We start from the raw sequence: 15,686 nt of genomic DNA, 5'->3' as shown, positions 1-15,686 counted from the left end.
ATCAGAGCTGGTGTGGAATTTGAACAATAATTTAATCATCTTACTCCAACAGAGTGGTTCTACTTTCTTATTCGGCTGCAGTAGAATGCCAGATACCCAGTGATTACCCCACTGCCTCCAGAACGGGAAGAGCTGTACTCACAGGACAGCCAGGGCTGCATAAAGGGGGCTGTGCTGGACTTGTCCCGTACCAGGATCTGCAGGACACGCAGGGAGAAGGTGGCTGCTTCTGCTGCCTTCATGGAATCATAGAATCGCTAAGGTTTGAAAAGACCTCCAACATCCTCAAGTCGATCTGCCACCAAAATTTCTTTCACCGTAAACCAGGCAGCAGCAGTTTCACTTTTCACACTGCAGCAGGAAAACACGTGATTTACAGGAATTCAGTACTTGCTTGCACACTGCCCGTATAGAAGGGGAAGTAGGTCTCTCTAAAAGATCCGGGGCTGCGTGAGATGCAGGACTTTTCCCAGTGCAGGAGCTGCGGGACACGGCGGGAGAAGGTCGGGCCCTGGGGATGAGCTGTGCGCTGGGAGCCGGGAGCAGCAGGGAGCGGGATCTTGTTGCTCTCCTGCCTCCTGTTGCGTGTGTTTGCCACGGCTGCGGAGACGGCAGGGCAGGAGCAGAGGGCTCTGAGGGCAGCGGGCGGGCGCTGTCTGCTCCGAGCCAGGGCTGCAGGAAGCCGCCTTTGCTGGCAGCCGCTTTGGGGGAGCTCGGGGGAGCCGTGTGCGCTGCGGGGGCTGAGCTGGGAGGGGGCCGGGCTCAGAGCTGGGGCCGGATGGCTGCGCTCCCCGCAGGGCAGAGCCATGGCACTGATGCCGGGGGGGCTCCTGGCCCCCGAGCCGCTCCTTCGGGAGCAGGGCAGCTCCGTGCCCATCAGGGGCACGCACGGCACATGGTGCTCTGGCCCCAGCCCAGAGTCACTTCTTCCTTCTCCTCGCCATGCACGGAGGGTGGCATTCTCCTCTCTCCCGGTGGGAGCGGCACCACCCGGAGCGCTCTGCTCCCTGGGGACAGCCCCACAAAGGTGTCCGTGTTCCCAGAGCCCCTTTCCCGGGGACAGGGCTGGGGAAAACACTCTCGGGGGGCTGTTCCCATCAAACGGGCTGCAGGCATTGCCATGGCAGCTCCTGCTGCCAGCCTTGCTGCTTCCCTCCTTTGCTTCCAAGGCTGAACTGGATGCCGAGTTGTGCCCTGAATGTGCTTAGTGCCTCTCTGCGGGCACTGACACGGTCGCTGGGGCTTTTTCCCTCTTCCTGCAGCAATGGGAAGCCGTGCAGGGACTGCCAAGGGTGCCTGGGGGCAGGTTCAGGCTGTGGCTGGGCTGGAGTTCATGTTGTCCAGGGCAGCCTCTGGCTCCTGAGACTGAAGCAGCGCTGGCAGTGCTGCAGTGGGAGAGAATTTGGGAGGGGACAGGGCTGGGACAAGTGGCTCAAGTGGACAAGGTGCAGCAGTGACCCTGAGGCAGCAGTTCCCTTCCTGAGCAGCTGTCCCACACTGGGGCTCTGCTGGCCAGGGAGCAGCTGGACATGTGCCCAGCGAGGGCACTTGGTGCCCAAAGTCCCTGCTGTGCTCTGCCAGCACGCCCAGCTTTCCTCTGCTGCTGCACTGCCCTTCTCTCGGAGCCAGTGGCTTTTCCTGTTCTGCTGTCCCCAGGGGAGGAGAAGGGTTGGCCTCCAGTGCTGCCTGCAATGAATCTGCCGTGCTCATGGGTTGCCTTCTCCTGACTGGCTGCTCTTCTCCTTTAGGATTTTGGGCCTTTCCTTCCTGCTGCTCTCCCTCCTGAGCTCTCCAGTGGTTCCCATCTCCTTCTGCACAGCCTGCCGTGTGCCCCAGGCCTGCCCCTGCTGCTGTGCTGTGTCCCCTGAGCTGGGGCCCTGGGCTGCCGGTGTCTGCTGGAAGCCAAGGCTGGGAGAACGGGAGCATCTGCTGTGAGGTGGGTGAGGGCAATCAGAGCACACAGCCCTTGCTCAGATTGCCCAAATCTGCAGGGATTCCTGAGAGAAAGCTGCCCCTGAAGGAGCCCTTATATCTCTAGGTGAGTGCAAGTCCCTGAGACTAATAGCAGCGCTGGTAAGGGTGTTGTGGACATGGTGAGACGGAGGCTGAATGCTCAGAAGGATTTTTTTGCAAGGAATAAATCTGTCCAGTAACCAAGTGAAGCGAGACTGGGACATTTCTCATTGTTGTGTGACAGTGTCAGAAAACCAAAAGTTTTTAAGTCAGGTGCCCACTTGAAGGTTTGCAAGCACTTTTCCTCTTGTCACCAGAGATTTTAAGCTTAGTGGCTCCATGCTGGCTTTGGCTGAGATGGCCACCAATGGTCACCTGCCTGATGAGACCCTCAGTGGTAAAGAGCAGCAGATGACAGAGGGCACCTCTCTGAGCCGGCTCCCAAAGTCTCCAGTCTCTCCTGAAGGGCCACCAGGATGCCCCAGGCACAGCTGTGGGCAGGGACAAGGTGGATTTTCCCCCCTGAGTGTGCCAGGAAGCAGCTCCTGGCAAGAGGCGTGAGTGGGGTGAGGGAGGGGCTGTGCTGGCAGCTGGAGCAGGAGCACAGGTCAGAGCCCGTGTGGCCGTGCTGGGCAGGAGGGAGTGTGTCTGGGGAGTGTGGGGTGCCATGGGGGAGTGGAGTGTGTGAGCACTGCCTCCGGGTGCTGGGAGCAGCAGGCTGGGCCAGGCAGAGAGCAGGGCAGCCGTGGGGCTGGTCAGAGGGTGCAGGATGCAGGCAGGGCTGTTGGGTGGGCAGAGGGGCTGTGCCAGTGCTCCAGGGAGCCAGGAATGCCCCTGGGTGTGTGCACTTGTGGATTGAGGAGTTCAGCTGGGAGGATGTGGGTGATGGGGAAGGGGGCACAATGTCCAGAACAGGTTGTGTGGCTGAGTGAGTGTGTGTGCATGTCTTTCTGTGTCTCTGTGATTGTGTCTGTGTTGTCTCTGGGACACACACTCAGCTTCAAAGTTGATCCTGCAAACAGGAAAGCAGCAGGCACATCCAGGCTGCTGGGAAGGACACCCTGGCTCTTGTGCTATCCCAGGCTGGGCTCCAGCAGCCGGGTGGGAGCAACCCCAGGGCTGCAGGTGCTGCAGAGCCTCTGCCAGGAGGCCGGAGCCTCTGACAACACTTCAGGGAAAGTCTCTTTGCTTCCTCCACAGCCATGGCTTCACAAGAGTACACACAAAAGTGGGATGCAAAGGCACAGCTCCTGGCAGAGGCATTTCAGAAGGAAGGACTAGATGCTGGATACTGGCTGCCCAAAGTGTCACAGATCCTGGGAATCGAGTGCAGAGAAGCCCTGCAACATCTGGAATACAAAGACTACCTCAAGCTGGAGTGTGAGGTACAGCACCCCTGGGAGAAAAAGGCACTCCAGAAACTCCTGAAAATAACAGATGACAAAACAGCCTCTAAAGAAGTGCAGAAAAAGCGATTTGAGAAGACAAAGGAAAGTCAAGAAATGGCCAAAAATATCCTAAGAGAGCTTACAAAAATGCTCAACAACCGCTTGTACAGCTACTACCAGGATGCACTGAGAGAGAAAGCAGAGACTCTGTGGCAAGCCATGGAGATTCCCAAAGAGTTCTGGCCATCACGAAAGAAACCCTTAAAGGAAATGCTGGAGAGCATCCGTGAGCAGCTGGAGCAGCAACAGGAGATGTCCGCAGGCAGGAGGGAGAACATCCCTGACACCGAGGTGCTGAGGTGGGCGTCGGGGGGACTGGCCCTGCAGGGCATCTACAGAACCAGCAGAGCTGGAGATGTGCTGGCAACACGAGAGCAGCTCCTCAGGGTTCCTGAGGGATTCCAGCTCACTGGTCCAGAGCAAGGATCACTGCTTGAGAGGAGGGAGTTCTCCTCCTCTGCAGCAGAATCCACTTTCACCAAGTCCATGCAGCAGCTGGGGTTTAGCATGAGCATTTCTGCCAAATTTGCATTCCAGGGGATTATTCTTGGAGCAGGTGTAGATCACAGCAGCTCCTTGCAGTCACAGGACACCCACCAGTCCCACTCTGAGCAGAGCTACTTCTGCACCACCAAGTTCCACTACGTGCCCCTGGCCTCCTGCTACTTCCAAAGGCATCAGCTTCGCCTCTCGGATGCGGCTCTGCGGAGGCTTCAAGCCATGGAGTGGATTTTGCGCATCCCTAAGAAAGAAGACAACCCCCCCTTTGTGGAGATGTGTGAGAGCTTCTTCAGCAGGTTTGGGTCCCACATAAACCAGGGTCCCCTCCACTTTGGGGGGATATTCTGGTGGAAGGCATCCACAGAAGGATTCAGAGCCGAGCAGCAGGAAGAGGTGAAGCGACAAACGTCTGAAGCACTGAACAGCTTTGTCAGGAAGAGCTATGGTGACTTCCTGGAAAGTGCTGCAGAGGCCCCGGATGGTTCTACAACGAACTCAAAGCCTTCTCTCTGGGGAAGAGTTGGAGAGAGTTCCCATTCAGCCATTCAGCTCTACATGACCAACACAGGGGGCCCAGCAGACACAACTTCTCTTCCTCTGTGGAAAACGGGGCTCGTGTCTGATAACACAACGTGGTGCGTTATCGACCGCGGCTTTGAGCTGATCCCAGTGTGGGACGTCATCCTGTACAATCACAGTGCAGATTTTAAGTCTGTTTATCAGATGTCCAGAGCCCTCAGGGATGCGTACAAAGTACTGACGAATGAGAGCATCTTCACCATTTTTGGAGAGGAACTGGACAGTGCAGTGCAAGAGGCCACAGATTTCATGGAGAGTGTGAAGGCCTGGGAGGTGACGGTCGATGAAAGGAATCTGGTCATGCTGATGATGCTAAAAGATGATCTGAATGCAAAAACCAGGAACCACAGTGTGTGGATCAACGTGTGCCTGTCCCACAAAGCCCTGCAGGACTTCCTGGTGAACACCGTGCGGAGCTGCCAGGAGTCACCTCCAGAAAACACCACCTTTATCAAGGAAATGCTGAGAAGCCTCCTGGATCCTCATATCTACTCTGTCAAGGACTTCCCTGAGGCTTCCTTCATTATGCAATGGATCTTCCAGACTGAGCCACGGCTTCCCAGATCTCCCAAAATCTCTGAGCTTGAAGAACTCATCAAAACACTGCAGCAAATGAAGGAGCACATCTACGCTGTCACCTACGCACCAGGAAGCTCTGCTTCTGCTGTTCATGAAGCAAAGATAAAAGCCACCCTGACCAGCAGCCTCGCCATTTATTCCTTACTCCAGTCTCTCCAGGAACGGGCTGAGAAGGACATGGAACTGTTGGTGCTCTTGATTGTGACCAGCACAGGGTACCAGGTGGAAAGCAGCACTTTCCAGCACCTCCTTGGACACCCAGAAATTCAGTACATGGCCAAGGAAATGCAAACGGCGTATGAGGAGTACGTGAATCTGAAGGAGCAGGATGCCAACAGAGCTGAGGCCTCCCTTCTGCTGATGGGTCTGACTGTGACACCAGAAAGTGAGAAGCTGTCCCCTGAGCAGAAGAGGGAGCGTTTAGTTTTCATGGAAGATCACATGAAAGGCTTGTGGTCCTCACGGATAAAGAATCTCCTCCAAAAGCACAGAGCAGGTACAGACTGGGAAAGGCTGGAACAGGACTTGCATTCCTTGATCAGTGGGTGCTTTGATGACAAATGGGATGAACAGAAGATGCAGAACATAGGAAGAGAGATGGAAGCTGTTAACTGTGGATTACCTGGTGAGGTACCTGACTTGATGGGATGACAGCAACACAAAATCTGCACCCCTGCCACAAACCACAGAGAATGATCACCAAGAGTCACACTCTTTTGAACAGTTTTTTGATGATTTGAAGGAAGCAGCTCCTGAATGTGCAAGCAGGGACAACCATGTGCACCCCATGGACCTGCAGATGGCCATTTTCTACTGTGCTGATGACTTCCTGAGACAGACCCCTGCAAACAAGCTGGCGTTCTGCCAACTGATGCTGCCTCTGCTGCTGCCCAACCCGGGCACTTCACACATCGATTTCCTGCTCTACGCCCTCAGCCAAATCCAAAGGAGCTGGAAAGAGGTGGAGAAGTCAGGAAAGCAGGCCCAAACAAAGAGTTACAACAACAAACTCATCTTCCAGGCACAGACTCCCATCGTGTCCTTCATCCGCATTGGCAGCTCGGCCTCCTCTTCCAAGTCTCAGCTCCTGAACGCTCTGCTGAGCAAACGCAAACACGACACTTTCTTCCACCGCCACTGCAGAGGCAGCACCAGAGAGCGCTTGCTGATGGAAGGGGTGGTGGAGATCGCCTGGTACTGCCCCCGTGGAAGCCCTGATGACACCTTTGAGAGCTGCTTGGCTTTCTGTAACCTGCATGGAGATGCCAGGGATCACGGAGCACAGCTGCAGTTCCTGCAGGAAATATCTGCTGTCAGCGTGGCTCTTGTGTCTGATTTGGAGCACATGGACAACAGGGGGAAAAAGCTTCTGCAGGAGCTGAGGCAGTCACAAAGGCCTTTAATTTGTTTTCTCACAGAAGAAGCGAACATTGCACCTGGACAATACAGCAAAGCAATAACCAGAGGCATCAGGAATAGAAACGAAGCAGAACTGATGGACCAGCTGACCAGAATTATCAGGGATCTCCTGGAAGGGTCAAATCCATGTTTCAGCCTGGACTGCTGCGTAGACAAAGCTCACCAGCACAGATTCGTGGTGGATGCAGATCGAAATGTACTTCGTGCCATTGAGATGGCCAATAAATAGTCCCTTAACCATGACAATGAACTGGCCACCTTTGTCATTGATGTCACCAATTTGACTGTGATCAATATCTTTGGAGAAAATGCAAGATGTTCTCCAGATCGCTGTGCAAGTATTACTGAGGATGAGGAAAGTCAGTCTTTCCCCAAGCTGCATCTTTGTGCATCAAAACATGGGAGAAGCAACTGCCAAGGAGCAGAACATGGAAGGACAAAGGTGTTTCCAGGAAAAGCTGGATGAAATGACTGTGGTAGCTGTTCAGCAGGAATTCTGTGACATCTCCTCCTTTAGTGACGTCATTTGCTTTGATGTGAACACCCACATTCACTACTTTGCTCACCTGTGGGAAGGAGACCCCCCAATGGCACCACCCAACCCCACCTACAGCCAGAATGTCCAGCAACTCAAGAGCAAAATCCTCCAGGCTGCCAAGCAGCAGTCACAGCGCAGCATTTTGAGGCTCTCGAGCCTGAAAGATCGTATTGGTGACCTCTGGAACGCTTTGGTGAATGAAAACTTTGTTTTCAGCTTCAAGAATTCCCTGGAGATTGCTGCATACAGGAAACTGGAAAGTGCTTTTAGTCAGTGGACCTGGAGGCTGAGGAGTCACTTCTTAGATGTACAGGTGAGACTGAACAATAAAATTCGGAATGGGGACTTGCAGAATGTCACCAGGGAGCACCTTGAAGGGCTGGTGCAAGAGACAAGTGATGCCATTGAGAAAGAAGTGGAAAAGTATTTCAGGGAAGACAAAGACCGTGAGACACTGGTCCAGTGGAAATCAAGTACAGAGCTGAAGCTGAAAGAACTAAAAGAGACTCTTCTTCATGAAGCGAAAAAGAAATGTGAGAATCTTACTGAGCTACAGAAGGAGCAGAGGAAACTGGATGCAAGGAAGTTGGAATATCAAGATGAGCTCCTGAGAAGGAGTAGGGAGCTGGCTGTGACTCTGAAAGGGAAGAGCCTCAGTGAGAGAGAACTGAAGGACAACTTTACTCTTGTCTGGAACCAGTGGATTGCTGAAGTCTCCCGTGCTGCTCCTCCACCAGAACGGGTGGATATCGATGCAGATATTGAAGATGTCCTTCTAGAGCACTTTAAGGAGCCAGGTTTCCATGCACGGATCAGGTCATTGCCCAAATGCAGAGGATTTTCTTTTGACATAGAGAAACACATCACAAAGAAAAAGTTACTAGGCTTTTTCCCAGAACTCAGGAGCATTTCCAATGCTGATATGATCAACTTCCAACACATCACAGATGACATCATAGCACGTGTGAAGGCAAACATTGATAAGAAGGATGCGGAGAAACGGGATTACAGTCGAAATTTTATTCATGAAATACTCAATGAAGTACAGAAAGGTGTTGACTCTGTCCCCAGCAATGCAAGATGTACTTTTAACAAAGAGTACAGCATAGATTTGTCTCTCTATCTGTGCAAAATGGCAGCAGAAAGGTTTAAAGCCATGCACGAAGCATTCCAGGAGGCAAATGACCCAGTTGTGTACCTGAACCGCAAAAGAGAAGATTTCTTCCAATGTTTCCAGATTTCCTGCCAAGGAGCCACTTCAATCACAACTTTTGTTGTTTTTCTTTGTGACAAGATTGAACCAGCTCTTAGCCGGGCAGTCTTTGAGAGGACAGCTAGAGACATTGCTGAGGACATGAAAAACAAATTCCCAGACTTCAAGAGCAACAGAGCCAATTTGGAAGTCTGCATCCTGAGATACCTGGCAGAACAAGAAAATTTTGAGTATTTCAAGCAGTACCTTACCTCTCCAAAACAGGTTTTTAACAGTTACATTGAGAGACGAGTTAAGAGTCATTGTTTAGATGGGAGTAGCAGGCTGAGGATGTTTTTAGAGTCTTCCCTTGAATCTCTCTATGGAAACATCCTGTCAGCTGTTTCTTTATCAACCCAAATTGTCAAAGACAAAAAAGACAGAGAAGACAAAATCTCTCTTTGGCTGGATGAATTTTGTGGGGAACTGGCAGAGGTGATCAACTTGCCCAGAAGTGAGCTGAAGGGCATTGAGCACCAGGAGGTCACAGACGTTGAGTTCCTGAGCAGTGCCATAGCAAAATCTCTTATTGACCTCAGGGACAGGCTCATGAAAGAGTTGGCTGATGCTGACATGAGCTCATTTTCAAGACAGCCTCACACCATCCTGGCAGAGCATTTCTCGGGGTGCTGGGAGCAGTGTCCCTTCTGTGGGGCTGTCTGCACAAACACCATGCAGAACCATGATGGAGACCATCAGCTGGTCTTCCATCGCCCACAAGCTTTGACAGGATTCAAATGGTATGGGACAGATCACTTCGTCATTGATATTTGTTCCAGCTCTGTTGCAAGTGACTGCAGCTTCAGATTTCATGATTACCAGCCGTGGACGCCTTACAGAACATACCGTAATGCTGGACCTCCTGTTTCCACGTGGAGAATTCTTCCGGATTCATCCATGCAGGCGTACTGGAAATGGTTTGTGTCCCATTTCAGGACACAGCTGGAAGCCTTGTACAGTCAGAAATTTCAGGGTAAAGGAGAAATCCCTTATGTGTGGCACAGAATTACCAAGCAGGAAGCACTGTCTGAGCTGGAGCGGTGTTAGGCCACATCCATGGGAAGGAAGAACCACAGTGGCTTTGCAGCTTAGGAGAACTTTGTACCAGGCTCTCCACAAAATGCAGTTACAATGACAACGTTCTCAAGCCCAAAGAGGACAGTGGTATCCAATTTTTCCCAAATTTGGTGAAATGAGGTGCATTGCTGCAGCCACCTCTCTGCAATTCCCTCGCTTCATGAGAAACTCAGAATCCTCCTGCCTGCCTGCCACAAACATTTCCTTCTGCTTTGTCCTAGAGCCAAACCAAACCCCTCCTTGGGGTTATCAGCCTTGTGGCCAAGCCTGAGCCCAAGGGCAAAGGCAGCACTCAAAGCACCCCTTGGCTCAGCTGCTGTGAGACAAGAAGGGACTGTTGGAGTGTTAAAACAGAGGCCTCTCAAAGTCCCTCAGAGAGAGAACAGTATGTAGGAATTGAATTCAAGTCTTTAGAGAAATAAGCCACACAGACACGAAGTAGAGGTGTAATCTTTAGTTTTAACTAAGTAGAAATATTATTAAGTTGTGTAGACGTGAAGTAAAAGTATAAATCTTAGTTTTAAGTAAGTAAATATATGTTTTAAGTGTCTTAAAGAGCAAAATCCTTAGAAACTTTGAAAAAACAACGTACAAAAACAAGCTTCAGTGACAGCTCAAAACTATTGTTTTAGACATAATAAAAACATAGTAAGGATATTACCTACATTTTTCAGATAGAACAGATAGGATATATACACAAATTTTATATAAACTTATAGACCTAACAGGTCTATAAGAAATGCTACAGGTTCATGTTTTTAGCTCTTAGGTAATTTGTAAATAAAAATCTGTGCATTGGGGAGAGGCTCCCTCTCTTGCTCTTTCTCTTCCTCCACCATCATCATCATCACTACCACCACATGAAAGAATATGATGAAGAAGAAGAGGAGAACAGAAGAAGAATGACCAGGGAGCATCTGACTCTCCTCAGGACTCTGTATTAGACTGCAGCTTCTGCCTCTGCTTGAGACTCTGTACCAGGCCACAGCTTCTACCTCTACCCAGGATTCTGTACCAGAGAACTGCTGCTCCTGCCTCTGCCCAGGACTGTGCACCAGAGAGCTGCTTCTGCTTTAATTGGGACTGTATGGTCAATGAAATAAATGGGCCAGGAGACCAGCTCCTTTTCAAGGCCTTTATTAAGGACAGCTTTGGGTGGGGAGCCCAAGGGCTCACACACACCACCTCTGCTCCCTGCTCCCAGCGGACAATGCTGAGGAGGAGGTGCACAGCTTTATCTCTCAGAAGAGCTGGACCTTCCTTCCTCACAGGAGACCTCAGGAAGACATCTGCTGGCTTGTGGTCTGGGTGTGTCATGCCAGCTGAGTGCTATTAAGTTGTGTCGACATGGTAAAGAAACTCTGGTTAGTGATTTCTTCTTCTGCACTATTTTCTCAACCTAGGGGTACCATTCTTAGTCTTGCATGTTATGTTGGCTCATTGTTTTTAGGGGTTTTTACCACTGAATGGTGCCCCATGAGCCTTTGCTGTCACACACCGTTTTAGAGGGAGTAGTGGAGTTGGGTGTGGATACAAGGGTAGCTACTGGGATGGGGGAAGGGACAAACAGCTAGGAACATTAACAATTTACAAAGACATAGAACATTAACAATAAATAGTCAACACAAACAATTCTAGTCAAGTGGGGAGACATACATCAACATAAACATCAGCAACAGTTCATTTATAGCAACTCCCCCCTCTAAAACTTTTATCAGGCTTAAGCCCACATCAATCATTTAAATCAATCTGTTTCTTCATAAACTTGGTATAGTTTTTGAAGTCTCTGATATTTCTTATAAACTTCTTTGGCTGTTTCTGAGTTCTGGTTCCCTTCTTGTTTTTCTTTTTTTTTAAACAGGTTTCTTTTCAGAGTAGATCCACTTTTCTTTGATAGGACATTCTCCCAGCAATTTTTTGTTTACAATTCCCTGTATTTTCCTATAGCCAATAGTTTTTACTGTCCTCAACACAAGTTGTTAGCTGTAAAAAATTGGCACAATTAGGGCTGGGGTTAGAGTGGGTTCTGAGGATGGCTATGTGGGAGTCTCCTGCATACAATGGAGAGTACCATTTATCACACAATGTAGTTCCTTCTCTTTGAATGCCCATCACTAGGAGGGTTAATACAAACAGGGGTCCGGTACAGGGCACTTTCCCACCCATGTCTCCCCCCTTTTTTAATCGCATTCAAAGGATCAACGAACTCTATGTGGCAAAAGTGTACCCTGATCCTATCTTTCCCCCTGCTGCAATGTTCTTACTGTCTACTATTATACTTCTTATTAGAGGAGTTCACTTTCCCTTTTTATATCAACTTTATTCCTGCTGTCTTTAGGGTCTGATTGCTAGATGTGTGGGAGAATGTTCTATCTTTTCCAGAATTTAGGATCTGTAATAAGAAATACTAGCGGTTAAAAACGTACCATCTAATACTTTGCAGTTAATGATAGAAATAACTTAAAACTTTAAAAAGGCATACATCCTAGTAAGTTAAATAAATATATGATAAACACTCAATAGATTTCTTTATGGCTCCTAATATAAATCACTTAAAAACTTGAAAAAGGCATACATACTAATAAGTTAAATCTTTCTTAAATATATTATAAACACTCGATAGATTTCTTTATGCCTACTAACATAGATTACTGAAAACTTTAAAAATGCATGCATCCTCTGTAAATACATTATAAACTCTTGACAGATATCTTTATGGCTCGTTGGTCAAATTTTGTTTACTTAGAAAATCTTTCACATGGTTTCTTTCTCAGTATTAATTTGTTATCTGTCACTTTGGTTGACGTCCGTTAAGTGGGAGCAGAAGTTTGTTCAGTAGATGCAGAGACTGGTCCCTTCACTCTAGAGATGTGAGTCCATCCCGTTTTCTGTGTTCAGACAGCCATTTCTGTGGTTAATAGAAATTGGAAGGGACCTTCCCATTTCGGGATTAATGGTTGCTCTTTCCAGGCCTTGATTAAAACCCAGTCCCCAGGTTGGAATTTGTGGATCTTGAAATCAATAGGTATAGTCTGGGGGAGATAGCCTTTCTTTCTTAATTCTTCTAAGGTGCTTGTTATAACTTGTATGTATCTCTTTACACATTGCTCTCCTTCTTCGTACGTTCTGGTGTTACCTGAGGCGGTTAAGAAGGGTAAGCCAAACATCATTTCCTAGGGAGAAACCCCTATGTCTGCCCTTGGTTTTGTCCTTACTCTCATTAAGGCTAGGGGAAGGCACTTAAGCCAATTCATCTTTGTTTCTTGTATTATTTTCGTGAGAGCCATTTTTCAATGCTTGGTTCATTCTTTCAACCCTTCCAGAACTCGGTGGTCTCCGGGGGTATGGAGCTTCCATGCAATATTTAAAAGCATTTGTCATTTAATGTAAAAGTTTTGCTGTAAAATGTGGACCTCTAGCCAAGTCAATAGTATTTATTATCCCATATCTTGGTACAATTTGCTCTAATAAGATCCTACTGACCATCTCTGCTGTTGCTTTCATAGTTGGATATGCCTCAACCCAATTCGTTAAATGGTCTACTATTACCAAAAGATATTTAAACCTTTGTACTCAGGGTAACTCTGTAAAGTCTATTTGTATATTTTGAAAGGGTCTCATTGCCAATTCTTCTCCCTCTTGGGCAGTCGTCACATTATTTTTAATTTATTCTTTGACAAATCATGCACTCCCATGTTATGGTTTTAGCAATTTCAAATACTCCAATACACACATATGTTCTCCTAAAATGATCATACAAAGCCTGTGTTCCCCAATGAGTTGAGGCATGCAGGCTTTCTAGTATTTTTCTTGCCAATGCTTTATTTAGTATTTGCCTTCTGTCGGGCATTTTCCATTCCCCCTTGCTATTTTTAATAGCAGCATGTTTTTGTAATTCTTCTTGCTCTTTTTCACTAAATATCAGTATATCCTCATCTGTTTTGTCTCCATCTTCTTTGCCTTCCACCTCCCTTAACTGAAGGACCTTTTCTGTCTCTTCCATAGCAGCTTTCTTGGCTATCTGGGTTATTCCCTTCTATTTCCTTTGAGTCCCTTTCTTGGTGTCCCTTTACATGTACCACTGCTATTTCCAATGGACTTCAGGGCCTCCAGCACTGCTTTAACTAGTCCCTCATGGATCAGTATTTTTCCCTTTGAATTAGTAAATCCTCTTTCAGTGCAAATTTTTCCAAATGTGTGTACAACTCCGTAAGTGTATCTTGAGTCTGTATAGAGCATAGATCTCAGAACACTGTGTGGACCAATTAGCAGGAAGTTTTCCTTTTTCTAGTACAGTCATATTTTGTCCATCAACAATTGCATCTCCTGATACTCTTTTTTCCATCTAGGACCCTTAATGAGCCATCTATAAAGAGGATCTCCCCTCCAATCAATTGGTGTTCCAAAAGGTCTTCTCTAACTTTTGTTTGTAAATCTATGGTTTCCAGACACCAGTGTTCTAATTCTTCTTCTGGTTCACCATATAAGAATTGTGCTGGATTTTTTGGCTCTTGTGGTGGCCAAATCCAAATTTTCATTGTCATTCAAAATCAGTTCATATTTTAGGAGTCTGCTATCTGACATCCATTGGCTAGTTCTTTTATTGAATACGCTTTTTATTCAATATGCTTATAAGGAAACGTGGAGTGTACACTTTGTTTCCAAAGGTCCACTTGTAACTTTCTTCTACTAAGGTCACTGCGGCGGCTGCTGCTGCCTGGAGACAGCTCAGCAATCCCCTAATGCCTGGGTCTGATAAGTTTGGACACAGAGGCTATAGGTTTCTGAACTCCACATTGCTCCTGTACAATGACTCCATAAGCCACTCCTTCTTTGAGATTAACAAATAGTTCAAATAACCCATCCAAATCACGTAAACTTAATACTGGAACAGGCGTTAATTTTTCTTTCAGTTCAGTCAATTTTCTTTTATATTTTTCATTCCAATCCATGGGTTCATCTTTTATTAGCTTATCATATAAAAATTTAATTGATTTTGTATGACCATCTATCCATAATTTACAGTAGCCAATTAACCCTAACAATTTCCTTATATCTGTTTTGGTTTTTGGTGCTGGCAATGACAATATCCCTTGAACTCTACTTGGTTCTAACTTTTTGTATCCTTTTCCAATTAGATGTCCTAAATATTTCACTTCTGGTTCACAAATTGTAATTTCTTTTTGGACACCTTTAGGCCCTTATCCCCTAAGAAGTTCAATAATTTGACTATGGTCTTTTGGACATCTTCCTTTAATTCTCCTGAAACTATTAAATCATCCACATATTGCAGAACCTGTGTTTGTCCACTTGGTGCAAATTGCTTTATTAATACTTCCAGGGCTTGACTAAATAAATTAGGTGATGCTGTAAATCCCTGTGGTAACCTGGTCCATTGTAATTGTTGCTTTCTCCCAGTGTCTTCATCTTGCCATGCAAAGGCAAACCACCCTCTACTTTCCTTTTCCAAAGGACAGGACCAAAAAGCATCCTTCAAGTCAATTACACTGAACCATGCATGCTTTGATGATGCTTTGCTCAACAAGTTATATTGATTGGCTACCACTGGAAAATAAGTGATTGTTTATTTACTCCTCTTGTACCAGTCTATACCTACCATTTGGTTTTTTTTACTGGCAATATTGGGGTGTTATGTGGAGACATACACGGTGCTGAAATTCCACCTTCAATTAAACTCTTAATTACTGGTATTAACCTTTGTTTTCCATCTGCAGAAGGATGGTATTGCCTGACCCTTATTGGTGGTATATTGGTATATTTCATCCTAATTTTTATGGCAGGGTTGTGGGGGTTATTACTCTTTCCCTCGGTGGAGAATTTTTCTCATTATCATGCTAAGGAAGCCAGCTGGGGCAGGTCCCTTAGCTTGTAATTGCTCAAGACAACAGGGCTGGGTGGTGGGGTTTGAGGAGTTGGGGCGGATGCTTGGTTGTTTTCTTCCTTCTGGGGGAAAGTCTCTCGCCGGTCAGAACGCCAAGGAGAGAGGTTTCTCTGCGGTTGGATTTCCCCTGCACCGCTACAGCCTCCTGCTCCTGGGAACAGCGCTGATAACCAGGACCAAACAGTGAGCGGAGTCTTCCTTCACCCTTCTCCACCTGGGACATGGCCCTGTCGCTGCTGCCTCACCTCCCTGCTTCTGCTGCTGCTGCCACGGCTGCGAGGGGTCCGCCCCACTCTCCACCGGGATCGTGTAGAGGAGAAGACTGTGACTGGAAAAGGGACTGGGACTGAGTTTTATTCTGTTTTTGTTGCTGATTTTTCATAGCTGACGTTGTTCTTGTTTTGTCTTGTAGATATATCAATAAAGAACTGTTATTCC

The 15,686-nt window shown here is 47.6% G+C and overlaps 1 protein-coding gene and 1 pseudogene across 3 annotated transcripts in view; both read left to right on the top strand.

Moving 5' to 3' along the window:
* LOC116994219 (interferon-induced very large GTPase 1-like) overlaps positions 1-15,686 on the top strand; it is a 122,918-nt gene that overhangs the window by 68,927 nt on the left and 38,305 nt on the right. For 2 of the 3 annotated variants that reach the window (XM_033055751.1, XM_033055752.1), the window contains exon 4: positions 1,749-1,936. The gene's annotated coding sequence lies outside the window, so the exon portion shown is untranslated. Of the gene's footprint in view, positions 1-463; positions 504-1,748; positions 1,937-15,686 lie in introns of those variants that run through there. The other variant, XM_033055753.1, reaches the window with a different exon arrangement.
* On the top strand, positions 3,156-6,708 carry LOC116993663 (annotated as a pseudogene).

Source organism: Catharus ustulatus, chromosome 3, assembly GCF_009819885.2.
Source record: "Catharus ustulatus isolate bCatUst1 chromosome 3, bCatUst1.pri.v2, whole genome shotgun sequence".
Lineage (NCBI taxonomy): Eukaryota > Metazoa > Chordata > Aves > Passeriformes > Turdidae > Catharus > Catharus ustulatus.
Note: the sequence above shows the minus strand (reverse complement) of the source record. Positions and strands in the feature narration are given on the sequence as shown.